Below are 17,958 nucleotides of genomic sequence, written 5' to 3' on the forward strand. Positions count from 1 at the left end.
TCCACATGAAGACATGAACCATTGGTCTAAGTGGACCTCAAATGAAGGGGCCTCACGTTCCGTTTGTTAGCTAAGCACCGAATTTTGTGCTTGCTGCAGATGACTTTTAATGATCGAACTCTGACTCACTGCCATCTAGTCGATTCCAACTCATAGTAACCATATAGGACAGAGGCGAACTCCCTTTGTGGTTTCTGAGACTGCAAATATTTATGGAAGTAGAAAGCCTCATCTTTCTCCCTAAAGAGGCACTGGTGGTTTCAAACTGCTGACCTTGTGATTAGCAGTCCAGTGGGTAACTCACCATATGCCGCTAGTAGATTCTACCTTTTTTCCTTGATTGATTGCATCAACTATCTCAAGAATTACCAGTTGAATCTCGAGCCATAATGGCTTCTAAATATAAACTTACTCTTGCCAATCAGACAAGAGTGGCTACTCTGGATGAGAAACAGAGTACAGGTGCTGGCCCTTAGGCTGGCATTTCTCACCCTCAAACCAGGGAACATGTTGTAGAAAATTCAATTGGGAAATATAGAAATAAGCCAGTCTGCAAAACAAACTTGAACAGAATCCCAATCTCTTTTGAAGAACTAAAATGCTGTCCAGTCTCCACCAGTCAATGCTAACGTCTTCTAACAGAACACTTCAGCAATCGCTCATCTTTAAAATTTAAGTGAATTCTTTCCATCATGCAGCTCTCAACTTCTAACTCACGAACTTTCAATGCAAGCACATTCTTCTACTTCTAATAAAAATTATATCATATCCTGACAACTATCTACTGAGTGTAGTAGAAGGATATGACAAAAGAGTGGATCGCTTATTGAAAGCAACTCGGAGCCCAGAACAAAAGAAGACCCATTGCCATCTGGTTGGTTGGACACACAGCAACCCTGTATAGGGTTCTCAAGACTGCAAATCTTCATCAGGGAAGCAGACAGCCGCAGTGTTCTCCTGTGGAGGGACTGGTGGGTTGAAAACACTCTTGTTGCTATTTGGCCAACCATTGTCTCTTAATGTGAGAAAGTATCATTTTTGTCTGAGGAAGAATATATCTTATAAAGTATGATGACCGTATATACTCGAGTATAAGCTGACCCGGATATCAGCCGAGGTACCTAATTTTACCACAAAAATTGCATTAAAAATGTGCTGAAAAATTTAACTTAAACACGAGTATATACAGTATGTATTCTAATGTCCATCAATGTTCATAAAATAATATTTGTCTATATGTACATTATATATATACACACACACACAGAAAGATTTCCCAGAGATGAGCCAGTCAGGGGGCGATGTAGCAACGATGAAAAATACAACTTTCCTCTAGTTCCTAAATGTTTCCTCTCCGCTCCCACTATCATGATATGAATTCTACTTTGCAAGTCTGGCTAGGCCAGAAGATGTACACTGGTACAGATAGGAACTGGAAACACAGGGAATCCAGGGTGGATGATCCCTTCAGGACCAGTGGTGTGAGTGGTGACACTGGGAGGGTAGAGGGAGAATGGGTTGGAAAGAGGGAACCGATTACAGGGAACTACTGTATATCTGACCTCCTCCCTGGGGGACGGACAACAGAAAAGTGGGTGAAGGGAGGCGTCGGACAGGGCAAGATATGACAAAATAACAATTTATAAATTATCAAGGGCTCATGAGGGAGGGAGGAGCAGGGAGGGAGGGGAAAAATGAGGACCTAATGCTGGGGGCTTGAAATGTTTTGAGAATGATGAGGGCAATGAATGTACAAATGCATTTTACACAATTGATGTATGTATGGATTGTGATAAGAGTTGTATGAGCCCCTAATAAAATGATAAAAAAAGAAAGATTTCCCATGTTTGCATTAAAAAGTTATAAAAAATACAGTCTATTAATTTACCAGTAACAGATGCACATGTTCTATAAAGACTACCTTCTCTTTGGAAATTTATGATGTTTCAAAATCGGATGGCACAGAACCCGGCAGCATTTCATTCTAAGGTTCTTATGGGTCGGAGCTGACTTGGCAGCACCAACAACAACAAAATGAAATTCCATTTTCAGCACCCTCATTTCCCTTCGATAATAGATGAGCTTGATGCTGGATAGTACTGACAGTTTCGCTCACCCTCTAATTGACCAATTGGCAAGTTTTGTTATTTATTTTTTCACAGTGCCCTTTCTTTCATTTTCATTCTCACTGTCTCCAATGATAATAAACACCTTTTTTAGATTTTTCATTCTCTTCCCCAAAATGTCTTTTCTCTCTTTTAACAAACACCTGAAAAATCACAGCACGTGAACATTCCAAACACGTGTTTAGCTATAAAATTTGGCCTATTTTAGCCATGACATGACACACTACGAGAGGACACAGAGAACATGCTCCTGTGGGAAACAGAAGGATTTCTCCCAAGTTGTCTCCCCCAATATATGCCAAACTTAGCTGCTTGAGAATGACTACACTTGGAGGTCATCAGGAGTAGCCATCTGGAGCAAGCAGACATCACTGTTTATCCCACAACAAGTAGGGCCCACTCCCTTCTGTTTTCCTTGTAGGAGACACCGGAGAGGTCAAACCGCCCAAGGATGACCAAGATTAGGCTGCCATCATGAATCTAGGGTCCGCCCATCTTGTCACATGTATACCCCTAGGCCTTCCCATTCCTATGGGCACACCCCTAGCTCATCCCCTTCCTGTTACGCTTATGCCTATCATACATCCCCTTCCTACAATGTGTATGCCGATTGTACTGCCCCTTCCTGTGACGTGTGGTTACCTGTAATCATGTCCCCCTAATGAGATTTAACCCTTGGTTAGCAACAGAGTTGAGGCTCTCCCCGGTTCTCACCTGGAGGGCTCTCCTGCTCTCGTTCCCAGGGCTTTCTCCTGCTCTCATGGCCGGGTTCCCCCCACGAGGACCACCAAGCGGGGCTGAGGTGAGCATGCTACCATGAATTGTGTCTTACTCCATTAACTCAATCTCTCCTCTACCTCTCATGATCTCAATGACTTCACTATGATCTTTACTTATTATCGCTGTACAATTGCGCCTACCGGACCTGTGATGATTTGTTGGGGACCCTCCTCTCCCCACGATGCTCCCAGAGAACAGACTCTCCCCTCTCCCTTCTCCATTCCCTTCTTTGCATCTCTCCTTTTCTTCTATTACTCCTTTCTCTCCTTCATCTGTTTTCTTTCTTCATTTTCCTCTTCTCGGGGCCTCCCTTCAGTGTTTTCCCAAACTATGTGTATGAAAACCCTCTGAATGAAAAATGCCATATTTATTTGAAAATTACATTCTCTGGTTTAACTGCAAGTTTTAGCCACAGTTGTGCCCTTCTCCATCTTGGCACTGAAATGTATTTGTTTGTCTACTATGTCCTAGAATCTTTGTTAGGATCTTGTATTTATGATCTCATGTAATTTTTGCATGTATTTCTTGCTTCATAGCTAAAGTAGATACCGTATTCCTTCAGGGCAAGGATGATGTCTTACACTTATTGTATATTCTCCTCAGCACATAGAACAGAAATATATACAGGAAACTCAAATACAGAAGATTAAATATATCTGGCAAATTGATAAAACAATCATACTTTTCTTATACCTGTTCTTTTGGGCTCTGATTCTAATTAGAAGGCATGTTGTGATCCCTCCTATACTACATCAACTCAAGTGTTACAAAGTAAGACAACTAAAGCTGTTTGATATTGGTATAGCCTCCAAATTTGTTTTACTGGATGTAAATATCACTTACAGAAAAATAATGTGGTAACACGTGTGGGACTTCTTGGCATCTCAAATTAAACATATACATATCCTGTGCTTTTATTTTTCTGCCCGATTCAGAAGACCTTCCATGTTCTTACCAGCATGATGTTCTCAAGAGGTAAAAAGGAGAACATAATTCTTAGGGGCCTCTCTTTTCTGGGATGCACTTCTCACAAGATGAAAGTGAAAAGCTGAAGTTTCAAGGATTTCTGGATGCAATGCAAAGCACATCTGTTTACTTGGACATTCTATTCAGGGGAAGATTGATTATTGGCAGGTGAAGGTTAACGGGGAGGCTTTCAACTGGCAGGAAGTCTATTCAGAGGACATGTTGTATTACGGACACGTGATTTGGTGCGAAGTCATATTAGCAATAGAAGCTCAAAGATGATATCCATAGTGCACACTTCTAAATTAACTCATCAATAACTCCATACTCTGAATTCAATTAATCTTTTCAAACTATGACTCTAATATAGCTTGGATCTTAGAATAGTTTAACCTTCACTTTTATTTCAAATAATTACAGCAGGCATCATCCATGCATTAGAGCACCATCTTTTTAAAAGTTGTCCAATACCGTACAGGGAAATGCATGGCAAAGAAGGGCTAGTAATGAAGTATTCATGCTTGATAACTGAAGTTATGTTGCCCTTCATGTTTCCTAATAACAAATATGTAAAAACCAAGGTAAAATAGTTACAGGGCACAGACATTCTAAATACATACTTAGTGATAACAACAGAAGTGGGGAGATGACTGACATAGATACAGAACTTCTTGTATATTACTGGTTAAGTTGGTCCCAATTTATCCTAGAACGATGTTACCCAAAGTGGGCAATACCACTCCTGGAGGGCACTGGAACAATCCATGGCCAAAAGGAGGTAGGCTTCAAAAGCAGATACCTACACTTTAGCCTGGATTGGAAGCTTTAGTACAAAGGTTTTTAATTGCCAGGGGGTTGCTGAGTAATTTTGGAATAAACCAATAAAACACACACACACAAGCAGCAGTAAAGGACAAAGACAAAGAAGGCTCAAGACACACAAGTAACACAATGGTTGAAGTAAGTCACTTCTTATAGTCAATTTCAATGAATGCAAATGATCTAAATGCTGCAGTCAGAAGGCAGATTGGCAGAATGCATGACAAAAACCATGGTCCAACTATTCTGTTTACAAGAGATATACATTAGGCCCATAGACAAAATTAGATTGATCATGAAAGGATGAGGGGAAATATTCCATGCAAATTATAATGAAAAGAGAACTGGGGTATCAAAATGAATACAATAAACTTTAAGATAGCATCTGTCAGAAGAGATAACTGTAAGCCTCTGTTATCGACATGATTAGGTTCCAAAGACCAGGACACTATGCACACTTGGTGTTATGCGAGAGCCTGTGGTTGTGCCCTTGCTTTGGTGTCAGTGTTCCTCCTGGTTGCTCACCACCCACCAGGTGCCTCCAACATAGCTCAAGAAGCAGTGGTGTGTCAAGAGCCCTTGACCCTGATGCCTTCCTCATCCTGAACTCTGTACCGTGGAGGAGCCCATGGTATGGAGTAGAGATGGTAGTGGTTGGGTGTTGCCTGCTACCCACTACTTGCCACCTCTCACTGCTCACCCTGAGTGGAGAACCAGTTTGCCCTCTAATCTAAGTGGGGGGCCCACTCATCCTCTGTTCACCCCAGTTTCATAACCCCACAAGATCATTTTCCTTTGTTCTCTGTTCCTGCCTCCCTGGACCCTTTAGGCCCTTGCCTAGCCAAGCCTTGCCCTGGATGCTTATACCCTTTCATTATCCTACCTCACATTCTTTGTGGCCAGACCAAAAGATGTCAAGGATGAGTGAAAAAGGCAACCCCCAAGTAGTTGCCAATTGTCTCTAGATTAATCTCTAGTATATCATTCAAGGTGGCCTGTGAAGGATGTCCTGGGCCCCACACCTGTCATAAATGTGAAACGTTAAATGGTTACATAGCAAGACAGTTAGTAAATGTGGTGTAGGTGTGCACACGGGGGGGTGGGGGTGGGAGGAAAAATAGTTAAGAGTTTACCAACTTAAATATATATGCACCCAACATCAGAGCAGCTGAAAATATAAAGCAATGAATGGAAAAATGAATAGCGCTACAGTAATAATTGGAGACTTCAATACACGACTTTCAATATTGAGCAAAACATGTAGAATGAAGATCAACAAGAAAACAGAGGGTCGAGATAACACTATACGGCAACTAAACTCCACCCAACAACAGAATAATATACATTTTACTCTAATGCATGGAGCTATTTTCTAGATAGAGCCTGTGTTGGATCACAAATCAAATATTGATCCTTTTAAAAAGGTTAAAACCAATAATTTCAAACTCTCAATTCAATTAATTAAAATAATAAAATGGGGCTTTAAAATTTTATGGAGGGGTTCTATTATCTTTGAACACCATCCTTTCGCAAAATTTTTGAAGCCCCTCACACCAAGTATTTTCTCTGACCACAACAGAGTAAAGCTAGAAATCAGTAACACAAGAAGGAAAAACAAAACAAAACTGGAAAATACACAGCACATGGAAATGATAAAACATGTTACTAAACAAATCTCCAATGTATCAAGGAAGAAATCACAAATTTCTTAAGAGTCAAATAAGACAGCACACTATACCAAAACTCGCAGTGATGGCAGTACTCAGAGGAATATGTATAGCAATAAATGCTTACATAAAAAAATATGAAAGCTTTTCAATTGACAGTCTAATCAACAACTTCAGGAACTGGAAAGGGAAGAGTAAACGAAACCAAAGGTCAGGGCAGAAGTAAAGAACATTGGAGAAAATAGGAAGAATTAATACAACAAGAAAATAGTAGTTCTTAGAAAAGTTCAATAAAATAGCCAAACCTGACACACACACAAAAATGTGAATAACTAAAAGAAGCAAAGGACATGACGAACGTTATAGAAGCAGAGAAAATAATGATGCAGGAGTATGGATTATGCTGCAGCAAATGGGATAACCTAGATGAAATGGCCATATTCTTAGTAGCATATAACTTACCCAAACTGACTCAAGAGGAAACAGAAAGCCTGCTTGAACAAGTCACCTGCAAAACACCTCATTAAAGTGTTCAAAAGCAAAAGATGTCATGTCGAAGACAAGGGTGTACCTGACCCAAACCATGGTATTTTCAGTCACCACAGGTGCATGCAAAAGCTGGTCAAGGAATAATAAGGAAGATAGGAGAAGAAGTGATGCATTCGAATATGGTATTAGTGGCACAGGACCATAAGAAATAAAGAGATCAATTCATGTTTAAAAAACATCTTGGGGGAGGGGACAAAACAAAACAAAAAACAAAAACATCTCAACAACAACAAAAGTCTCGGGCCAGATGGCCTCACCAGGAGGAACACTGACACCAAAAATTCCAGTAAACATTGAGAGAAAAGGTGGAAATAATCCATATCCATCAAGAAATGAGTAGATAAACAAAATATGATAGATTTATAATATGGAATATTATTCAGCTATAAAGAGACAGGAACTACTGATAACATGCAATGAAGTGAATATTGAAAACACTGTCCCAAGCAAAACAGTCAGACAAATAACACCTGTTATTTGAAGGTAAACAAGCGGCCATCTAGCTCAGAAGCAACAAAGCCCACATGGAAGAAGTGTGTGATTATGAGGTGTCAAAGGGATCAGGGATCAGGTATTAGGCATCAAGAAACAAAAAATCATATCATTGTGAATGAGGGTGAGTGCAGAGTGGAGACCCAAAGCCCATCTGTAGGCAACTGGACATCCCCTTACAGAAAGGTCGCGGGGAGGAGACAAGCCAGGCACCATGCAGGGTAGCAATGATGAAACATATAACTTTCCTCTAGTTCCTAAATGCTTCCTGCCCCCCACTATCAAGATCCCAATTCTACCTTACAAATCCGGCTAGACCAGAGGATGTACACTGGTACAGATAGGAACTGGAAACACAGGGAATCCAGGACGGATGATCCCTTCAGGACCAGTGGTGAGAGTGCCAATAATGGGAGGGTGGAGGGAGGGTGGAGTAGAGATTGGGAACGATTATTAGGATCTACATATAACCTCCTACCTGGGGGATGGACAACAGAAAAGTAGGTGAAGGGAGACGGCAGACAGTGTAAGATATGACAAAATAATAATTTATAAATTAACAAGTGCTCATGAGGGAGGGGGGAATGAAGAACATGCCTGGGGCTTAAGTGGAGAGCAAATGTTTTGGGAATAATGAGGGCAACAAACGTACAAATGTGCTGGGCACAATTGATGTATGTATGGATTGTGATAAGAGTTGTATGAGCCCCCAATAAAATGATTTTTAAAAAATGAGGAGCTGATACCAAGGGCTCAAGTAGAAAGCAAATGTTTTGAGAATGATGATGGCAACAAATGTACAAATGTGCTTGACACAATGGATGTACATGTGGATTGTGATAAGATGTACGACCCCCTAATAAAATGATTAAAAATACACACGTTATTTGAATGTATGTATTTCGCTTGTATGAAATATATAGAATAGTCAAATGCATAGGATTTGATATCTTTTCATGAACATTTTGAAGCCCTTTCATGCATTAAATATTTTTATGTGTGTATGAATGTGTAGGTGTTTATACAAGCTCACATCTTACTATAGAACTCTTCTCTTACAAAAATGTTTAGACTTGGTTTTTAGGCCAGCTGAACTTTCAAACCTTTTGTTGTTGTTGTTGTTAATATTTAATAACAGCCATGAGTTGCGTAGTGATTACACATCGGGCTGCTACTCCAAAAGTCTGCGGTTCGAAACCACCAGCCACTCTGCAGGAGAAAGATGGGGCTTTCTACACCTGTGAAGAGTCCGTCTCCGAAATTCCCAAGAGCAGTTCTACCCTGTCCGACAGGGGTGCTACGGGGGAGCATTGACTTGTCTGGTTTTTCATTTTTTCCCCAAGATTCTTGCCATCCTCACACTCTGCTCCCACATCAGCCTTTTGTTACAGTTTGATTATGATTACAGGAAATGTGGCAATGAATTCTGAGAGAATCTACTTTTTACAATTCAGAACCATAGCATCTCTCTTCATTTCCTCATGTTATCTGTTCATGATCCACTATACCTCCTACGATTAAATAACAGCACGCCCAAGTTCCTGTGATGCCAGTTTCAGAAAATGTAGAAATTGCTTCCTACTGATTTGTCCCTGAGTGGTAAAAACATATAGAAGAAAGGGTTTTCCTTTCCAAAGGAAAATGGACAGTTACTTTTATTTCCCCCTTTTCATTCACAAATAAGTACAATACATGGACCATGTAGTTTGAGAGGGCAAAGGATGCGCTTCGTTGCTACAGCTGAAGACGAGGCCAAGCATCTCCTTGAAAGTTCTATGAACGCGTTTTCTGGGAAGAAGGGGTTTCCAGAAATATTGCCTTTGGTCTCATCCTGGAGGCAGTTTCCGTTTCTGTCCGCTGCCTGGCCCAGGGCAGGTGCAGACCAGATGATCAGCGCTGGGTAAAATGCCCTGTGATCTATCACAAGATCATAAACATTGGAGTTGAATGTCCAGTGTCCAAAGACATTTGTTCAGTGTCTGGCAGTGCTTTGTCAGACAGTTTCTCAGGTTGTCGCCCTTCTGGGAAAAGGGCACAAACGGAAAGTTCAAAGTTTGATGGTGGGTGGAGTTTGGGACCAGGCAAGAACTCAAGCTGATTGTTTTCAGCTTTTCACTATGCTTGGTTTGAAGGTGAAGGAGGGCCAAGGGCAGCCCCTTATTTTCTCTCAGTGGTATCTTGCTTGACCAATGGCTTCTGGAAGCTTGACCTGGGTCTCCAGTGTTTTGCCATGTTCATCTTTCTAAGTAGTGCGCCTAGAGCAAGGAAGGGGAGCACATGACCCTTCGCCAATCCAACTCCCTGCTGTGGGTCCATTGCCTGGGCCCTTTGTTCCTCAACAGCACTGGGGCCTATGCCTGCTTTTTGTTAACTTTTCATATAGGACCAGAGCTCAGATCCTCCCAGCAAAGTGTGTTCAACTGTCATCATTGTCCTGCAGACCCATTACCTCAGTTGCTCCAAATTCCTAAATGCCCAATGCAGTTCATTCTCCTAGTCGGCTCTCTCTCCCCCTGTCCCCATTCTCTTTAGTGGTAGACAACAGGCTAAAGACGCCCCACAAACAATTAATGGTTGACTTTAATGGCGATAAACATCCTTGTACTCGTGATCTCTGTTTTCTGTGTACCTATCAATCTTCACCCTCCCACTTATTGACCATAGGCATTGGGTATGCACTCAGCTAGGTGCTTCATAGGCTTCCATCACGATTCCCAAGGCAAGTGGTCCTCTCGCTTTCGGGCAGAGAGTGAAGCTGAAACTCAGAACAGTTACATCACTTATTCATATAGCTAGAAAGAAGATCTGCTTGGATAAAAATACAGATCTTCTGTCTGAATCTAAAGGCTTTATTCTCTTGCTTCCCCAGTGATTTTGGAATTTGATAGGGTAGAGAAGCAACTCATTTCTACCATCTAGAGAGAACTCAAAACCAACCTTACTGCCACTGAGTCAGTTCTGACGCATCGGGACCCAGTAGGTCTGCAGAGAACTGCTCCCGTGGGTTTCTGAGACAGAAACTCTGTTTTACTGAAAGTTAAAATAGATAGAATGCTTCATATTACATTAAAACTTAATTTGGTTGTGATAAGAGTTGTATGAGCCCCTAAAAAAATGATTTAATAAAAAATAAATAAATAAATAAATAAATAAAGCAATTTGGCTAAAAATTTTAACATTTCATTTGTCACTTTAAAAAAAATCTTTTTATTGGGGGCTGCTCCAACTTAACACAATCTATACATCCATCCATTGTGTCAAGCACATTTGTACATTTGTTGCCATCATCATTCTCAAAACATTTGCTTTCTACTTGAGCCCTTGATATCAGCTCCTCATTTTTTCCACTCCCTCCCCACTCCTCCCTCACAAACCCTTGATAATTTATAAATTAGTATTGTTTTGTCATGTCTTACACTGTCCGACATCTCCCTTCACCTCCTTTTCTGTTGCCCATCCCGCAGGGAGGGGGTTATATGTAGACCCTTGTGATTGGTTCCCCTTTTCTCCCCCACCTTCCCTCCACCCTCCATTTGTCACTTTTTGGAGGCTCCCCCAAATTAAAATCAGTTGAGTTTCCCCGTCTCTTCTCATGGATGGAAAGGCTACTAGAACTTGTTAATGATTTTAAAGGTGCCTTGAGCATTTAGATGTCCAGGTGACTTATTCACAACTTCATTCCGTCTTCTAGTGGGTACAATGGTGGACTGGTTATTGTCTGCTCTATAGCGCTAGAGCATAAGGAGTCAAGGGATGAAGAAAAAAATGATAAAACAGGATAAAACACAGCGCAGTTGTGCCAAGCGCCACCTGCAGATAACTAAAGGTTAATCATGGGGGCGGGGGGCACCAGAAGGCAAGGTAGGCAAGGAAGGCTTCAGAGAGAGGTAGAACTTCAGTTGGAACTTTAGAGTGAAGCTACAAATATAATGAGGATGATACACCCAGATTTGTAACTACAGAACTGGAAAGAACCTTGCACATATTTAGTCTCATTTTATGCTCTAGACAACCAGAGTGGCGAGGTGCAGGGGAAGACACTAGGAGGGGCATAAAGATCGGGAGAGGGGAATAAACTTCTGATAGTGAGAGAACGTGAAAAGGGAAAGTTGGGCCCAAATAACACCATGTCAACAAGTCCGACTAAGAAGTCAGAATGGCATCATTCTATGGGTACTTAGGGTCTATTTACTAGTCCTGATCCTAGAAATACTTTGTTGGAATGACCACTGTTTATGGTTGGAAGCTCACTCTGGAAGTGGTGAACACACGAGTGTCATGAGAACAGGTGGACAGGTTAGGAGACTGTTGTCACAGCCCAAGTGTGAAAGATTCACTGCACTGGGAAGGTAGCTATGGGCAAGATGCGGGAGATATTTTAAAAGAAAAAGACCCACGGGATTTGATGGCAGATTGACTATAGAGGAGGATATCAGGAAGAAGAGAAACAAAACAACGTGCTAATATGCATGATCCCCAGCGCACAGGGATAAAATTGGAACTATTTTAAATCATTTTAGAACAAGCTCTTCCCAAAAGATAACTTCTTTCAAATACATGACCCCCAGTTCATGTGAATTTACCATACAACCACAGAATTAATTTCACACGTGATGTTCTCTTCCTTGAAAGTCAATGTACTCAAACCTCACTGCCACCGTGTTCATTCTGACTCATACTGACCCTCTAGAGCAGAACAGAGCTGTGGTTTCCAGGACTAAATCTTTATGGGGCTAAAGCTTTACTGTAGGTCTTTATCCTGTGAAGTGGTGGTGGTTTAGAACTGCTGACACATGACCCACCAGGGCTCTTATAGATGATAAAAAATATAAGGTTTGTATCAGCTCCTTAAACATCCGAATCTCCTTACATTTACTCCATATTCTCCCCACAAAAATGCTGCAGAGGGGGAAAGAACCAGATGTCCCAACTTGACCCAATGGCTGTGTTACGCAATGGCTGGAGAAACCCTACTGATACCTTACTAGTACCTCACTCTCAGAAATTCACTTGATGGCCTGGTAAAGATGGAATCTGAACTAACCCTATATCCATTCAACAGGGTATGTAATTAAGGAAGGAAGTGGCAAACATTTTATGCACATTTGTGACTTGTCTACTATTATCATGGAAATGGGCAGGACCACCTGCCTAGCGTTACACAGATTTCCTTGGGGAAAAACAGGTTAGAACCTAATTTAGTTCCTTGATGTAGGACCTCACTCTTAAGGTACCCCAAGTTCAGTGAAACAAGTCATCATTACCTGGCAGTGTATTTTAGCATTGCATTCTATCATAAAAATGAATGTTATTAATTCCATTAACCAAACTTTCAGATCATCTTTTGGTCCCAAGAGCCTAATGCATGCCTAGGTGTGTGTGTGTGTGTGTTTGCGCTGGGGAATATGCATCAACATGGCTAGCTGAGATCTTCTACCGCTTCACTACCCACAATGATTTTTAACTTGACTAGGCGGGACAGCCTGGGCGCTCAAACACTTTCCCAGCTGTTAGGATACTGATGGGAACTTCATGTGTGTGAGCGGCACACCAGCACAAGTGTGGTCAGGAAGAATCCAAATGTCAAACGAGGTATGCAGAAGTCACCATAAATATGCCTCTGGATGTTTGCCATCTGGAGCAGTAGATTTAGATTTTGACAAGAGTCGGGGATTGCCCTGTGGGCACTGTCTTTTAACAGGCCTTTCTGGGTCACTCAGTAACTTTAAATTAAGGTTGACTAGGAGCAGAAAACCAACACAAACTTTGCCTTTTCACCGTATTTCTCAGCATTTCTTGTGTGTGTGTGTGTGTGTGTGTGTGTGTGTGTGTGTGCGCGCGCGCATATTAGCCAGTCCTTCCTGGGTAGGCAGCCTGGGAATCTAACGATGCGGTTAGCATGTATCACTAAACAGCACCTTGTCTTTGTTAGAATGCCATTGGGGGACACACTTGGATTTGTGAGAATAAACTTTTCTTTCTCCTCAAATATTCGGTGATTGTGAAAAATGGCCGTGAAGCACCATCCCTGCTCCAGGCTGTACATGCCGTTCCAGTCCTGATACAGCGTCAGATACTGGTTTGTCTTTCTGCCTTTATTTATTGAAACTCCAATGCCACTGAAAAGCCAAGATGGAATGACTGGAATCCCCAAAGCTTATGAACCTAGTGCTATTTTGGTTATGTAATATTGAGAATCAGATAATACTCACTTGGAAAAATTGCTGGGCATTGCTCCTGAGGGTGTTTTCTGACTGAAAAAGGTTTTTGAAATGATATGCTGATAACATTCTGACTAGCAACTAACACCATACTACAAAATTGTTTTCATCTTAACTTTTGAAAAAGAGGCTTAAAAAATATCAACCGACTTCCAAAAACTAGGTAACGGAACTAGAAACATAATTTCATTGGCATCTTTGCGATGACGAAAACTAAGCATCACCAAGCAATAGCCAGAAATCCTGGTGTTCAACCTCTTCGCAGATCTCATTTCAGAGGAACTTCTCGAGAGGATTATTCAGACCCTCTCGCCCCTGCAAAGGGCGAGGACAGCGTTGGGTTTCTCTACCAAACGTGCAAGTGCAGTCAGGACTAAGCACTGCTCTAGGATCACAAGTCTGCTGCAGTATCAAAAGAAGTATCTCTGTGACTCACCTTGCTTGTGGGAAAATTTGAAAAAGAAAACACTTACTGTTATGGTCTACACAAAAATACAGCATGAGGTTTTGAACCGCCGGTTTTAACGCACACATCAAAAGAACAGCTAATCTTCAATGTTTCAACCAGTTCAATTCAATGTTCTACCGTGGGGCTTTCGGCAAAGTGCTTAGTCAATGGATCTGCGCATGTATCTGATGACAATTCATTTCATACTGCTAAGGCACCAGATGACCATCAATTTCCAATGACTGATTTATAATTAAATGCTGTTGGGGTGGGGGGCTGTTTATAATCCGGGCTGAAAAAAAATCTATTTACATTTAGTTAACACTTCAGATCGCCTGTTTAAAACCTATAAATGTAGTGACTTTAACGATCCATTACAGGGATACTACTTTAGTTTTCAATGACTTGTAAAACTTTCACAAACAAATCTGCAAATGAATTACCTCCATCTGCTCCCCCTACAGCTGCAAGAGGGATATGTTAAAGAGCATTTCCCAACTTCCTCCTTTCTGCTTTCCTCCAGGCTCGAAGCATTTTTGTTTTAATGCCGAGCCCTTTCCTCAGTGTGTTCAGGATAACCCAGTCCCGAGAGCAGTTTCCAAACTTCACAATCCATCTCCCTCCTCCCGACCCGCCCGCTCCCCTCCAAATGTTAAAAGCCCTCTGCTCCACCACAAATCAGTCATAATCGACGCTGCAAACATCAGTTAAAGCAGTATGCCCATCTCTTCTGGCGACGGAGTAATAGACTCTTAAGAGAATCTTTATAGATTGGGGAGTGAAATGGAACAGTTTGAAAGTGAATTCTGATTTTGAAAGCTCAAATAAATGCCTTCTTGGCCGGATGCATTCATTATGGGCAAATCGAACTCCCGGTCCTGCGTAGGTCATGGGGATATTAAAAGGGCACAAGCAACACTCCCAAAGGCATCTTTTTAGCTACACCTTCCAAAGCAAGGCATGAGCAAGCGGTGTTAGTTCTCAACAGACAGCCGAGCATCCAGCTAGGTTGCTTGTTATCTGTCAGCCGTACAATGGTCGCATTGATGGCACAGCGACCCAGCGGCTTTGACAAGTGGGCTGGGCTAGCAAGCATTCCACTCAAAAGTACGCGATCAAGCTAGAGAGGGGGAGAGAAAAGCATTCGGTATCTGGTACTTTACCTGGAAAAACTGCTTCTCCGGAGGCTGCAGCAGATGAATTCTCTCTCTTCTTCCCCCGGCGAAGGAGTTCTACTGCCTGCAACTCTCCCCTGGAGAAGACCACACAGCTCAGGCGCGGCAGCCTTCCTGCGCCTAATCCCCACTCGAACGTGATGACACACACTAACCCCAACCATCTGTTGAAACACGTCCTCAAGCACTCAGCACAGTGGTGTGTCAAGACGGGCTGCCCAATCCAATTGCTGGGGCTGGATGTCTCTTAAGGATTGGAGGCTGAGGGCAGGACAGGAACTGGAGGTCTGAGCACTCCCTCCCAGCCAAGTAACCTGAGATTTGCCGAGAGCAAGGACTGCTATAAAAAAAGGGAGAAGTGGGCGGTGCTAACGAGAAGGTGGAGGGAACGAATTATCCCGGTGGCCCGTGGTGTGTTACTTTTCACAACTCCTGAACTCTCTTGGGGGGACGATCGGGACCTTGAGGAGGATGCACAGAAGCACAGCCAAAACACTAACAAGCTTTTACTGCCCATCGATGGAGGGCAATCTTAGCCAGGCACTTCCCTCCACCCCCCAACCCCCACCTCACCCATCCACCCATCCCCACCCCCAGCCCCGAAGAAGATAAAAAATGCATCTGGACACGCTGATAAAGTGTTGATGGAGGAGTAGTTTGCACTGAGATGGGACGTCTACATTTTGAAATCTAAACTCCTACCTTCCTTTGATGAAATTGCGGCTGCCTCCAACATTCCTGCGAGGAAGGAGCTGGGGTGGGGTGGGGGGTGGGGGCGCAGCTAGGAGCGTAAACTTCGTGCCCGCTCTTCAGTGTTTACAGCAGGCTGAACTTCAGAAAGAGTCGATGCAAATCATTTTCCCTTCTACTCCTCTGAAATAGCACGTGCTCCCCAGAGATAAAGGTAGGGTTTCTTCATCCCTTGCTGCTGTTTCACAGACAGCTCTTTGTAAAAGCACTTGGTACCAGAGGGCTGCCCTCTGTCATTGATTATTTTTATTGGCTTCTAGTTAATTGCACACATAATGCCCATATAGCTCAAACAGCTCATTAACAATTTTGCTTTGAAATGTTTTCCATTTTCAGTCATTTCAATACCTCCTTTTTACATGTATTTTTTTCTTTTTAGTTTTCTGAAGTGTTGTATCAAAGTAATTACGCTGCTGGCAGAGAAGGACTATACTTTAAACAGAACTTTTAAAGATATCTAGAAATAAATGAACTGCTACAAATCTCACTCTTAAAAAAAAAAGTCCCATCAGACCTCTAAAGAATGTTGATAATCTGGGAGAGAAAAATAGGGATTTAAATATGAGTATTACCGAACTCTGGAAAGGTAACATTTTAAATCTTGCACCTTTGGGAGTTCTGTGAGGAGTGCTAGGTGCCTTGGTTAAAGAGCCAATCTGTTTCCATGAAGATTTATAGCTTGGAAACCCTCTGGGGCAGTTCTCTGTCCTGTAGGGTCAGCGTGAGTCAGACTTGACTCGACAATTAAAAAAAAATTTGCTGAAAGTACTAAAATCAAAACTATAAATTGATATCCAACACTTAGAGTACCAGTATCATTAGGATAAGTATTTCCATATCTAGCACATAATGATGGAACGAGCTTATTATTTTTTTTTTTTTTAATAATCTGAGTGTGTGGTGGTATATCTATCGAGATACTTTAAAAACATTTCTGGTACAATTTTCGGAAGCACCAAATCAGAGTTATGCGGTGGATTTTTGTTTTCTATGGTTGGGTGGTTGGGAAGAAGGGAGAAAAATAAGGTGTTGGCATCCGAACTCATTTGTTCAATGTCTTCCCAGAAATGATTGTGATGCGTCTAATTTTCAGTAGATCATGTATTTACTGAACCAGTACTAGTAATCATCTAAATCCAGATAAATAATCAACACAGAACCATTTTCAAAAATGGGAAGTGGCATGGCAGGGTTAAAACTTCCCCTGGGCACCATAACATTTTTGAATAGCACCAATTATTGTAAGGCAGTCCACCCTCTATCCAACTCTCACCCCTTGGCTAATCCAGCCAGACCGATGTCTGAATATCTGGATTACCTCACCCGCATAGATTTTGAAGGCCCAGGGGACATTATTAAAGTAATTTGCATTCTCTTAAACTCTAAAATCGAGTCACCAAAGTAAAAGCTAAGAAACCGGAAAGGTGTTGGATCAATAAATGTTAGCAGCCCAGTGCTTGAAACACATCTTCTAGAAGACATTTGTCACGTGGCCCTGGCTCTGATCAACGTTATTGTGTAAACTACTTTTTAACGTGAACATTTTTATTCTCGTCTTCATTGTAAATCTTCCCATTAAATCTGCGTCACCTTCTCTGCTACGGATAACTGCAGCAATTGACACCACTACTTACTGTGCACTGCTTAAAAATAAAAAAAACAAAACAAAAAAATAAAAACCCAAGGTGCATGGTATATACTCATTGACTACGATCTGAGTATTTGCTTCGTGTAGTGTCTGCAAAAATTACCTTTCAAAAGTATTGCAAAATGTGTGCTGCATCACGCATGCACGCACACACACGTGTGTGCAGGCATGTACACAGATGATTGGGCTGAAATGGCTGAGTTTGGGAAAAATCAACTCAAACAAAAACCTGAAGTTGGTGCTACAGGCTAAGTTCCCAGTTCGCCTTCTCGCTGGAGCCAGCTTTAGTTCTCAAGCACTGTGTCAGTTTAGAAGTT

At 41.9% G+C, this 17,958-nt stretch overlaps 1 protein-coding gene across 1 annotated transcript in view; it reads right to left on the minus strand.

Moving 5' to 3' along the window:
* The window catches only part of SULF1 (sulfatase 1), a 191,879-nt gene extending 176,362 nt beyond the window's left edge, over positions 1 to 15,517 (minus strand). The window contains exon 1 of the mRNA XM_045286492.1: positions 15,232 to 15,517. The gene's annotated coding sequence lies outside the window, so the exon portion shown is untranslated. The remainder of the gene's footprint in view (positions 1 to 15,231) is intronic.
* Between the last annotated feature and the right edge of the window lie 2,441 nt (positions 15,518 to 17,958).

The sequence above is a fragment of the Echinops telfairi genome, unplaced genomic scaffold, assembly GCF_000313985.2.
Source record: "Echinops telfairi isolate 266 unplaced genomic scaffold, ASM31398v2 ScPeMD7_1;HRSCAF=3_0, whole genome shotgun sequence".
Taxonomy (NCBI): domain Eukaryota; kingdom Metazoa; phylum Chordata; class Mammalia; order Afrosoricida; family Tenrecidae; genus Echinops; species Echinops telfairi.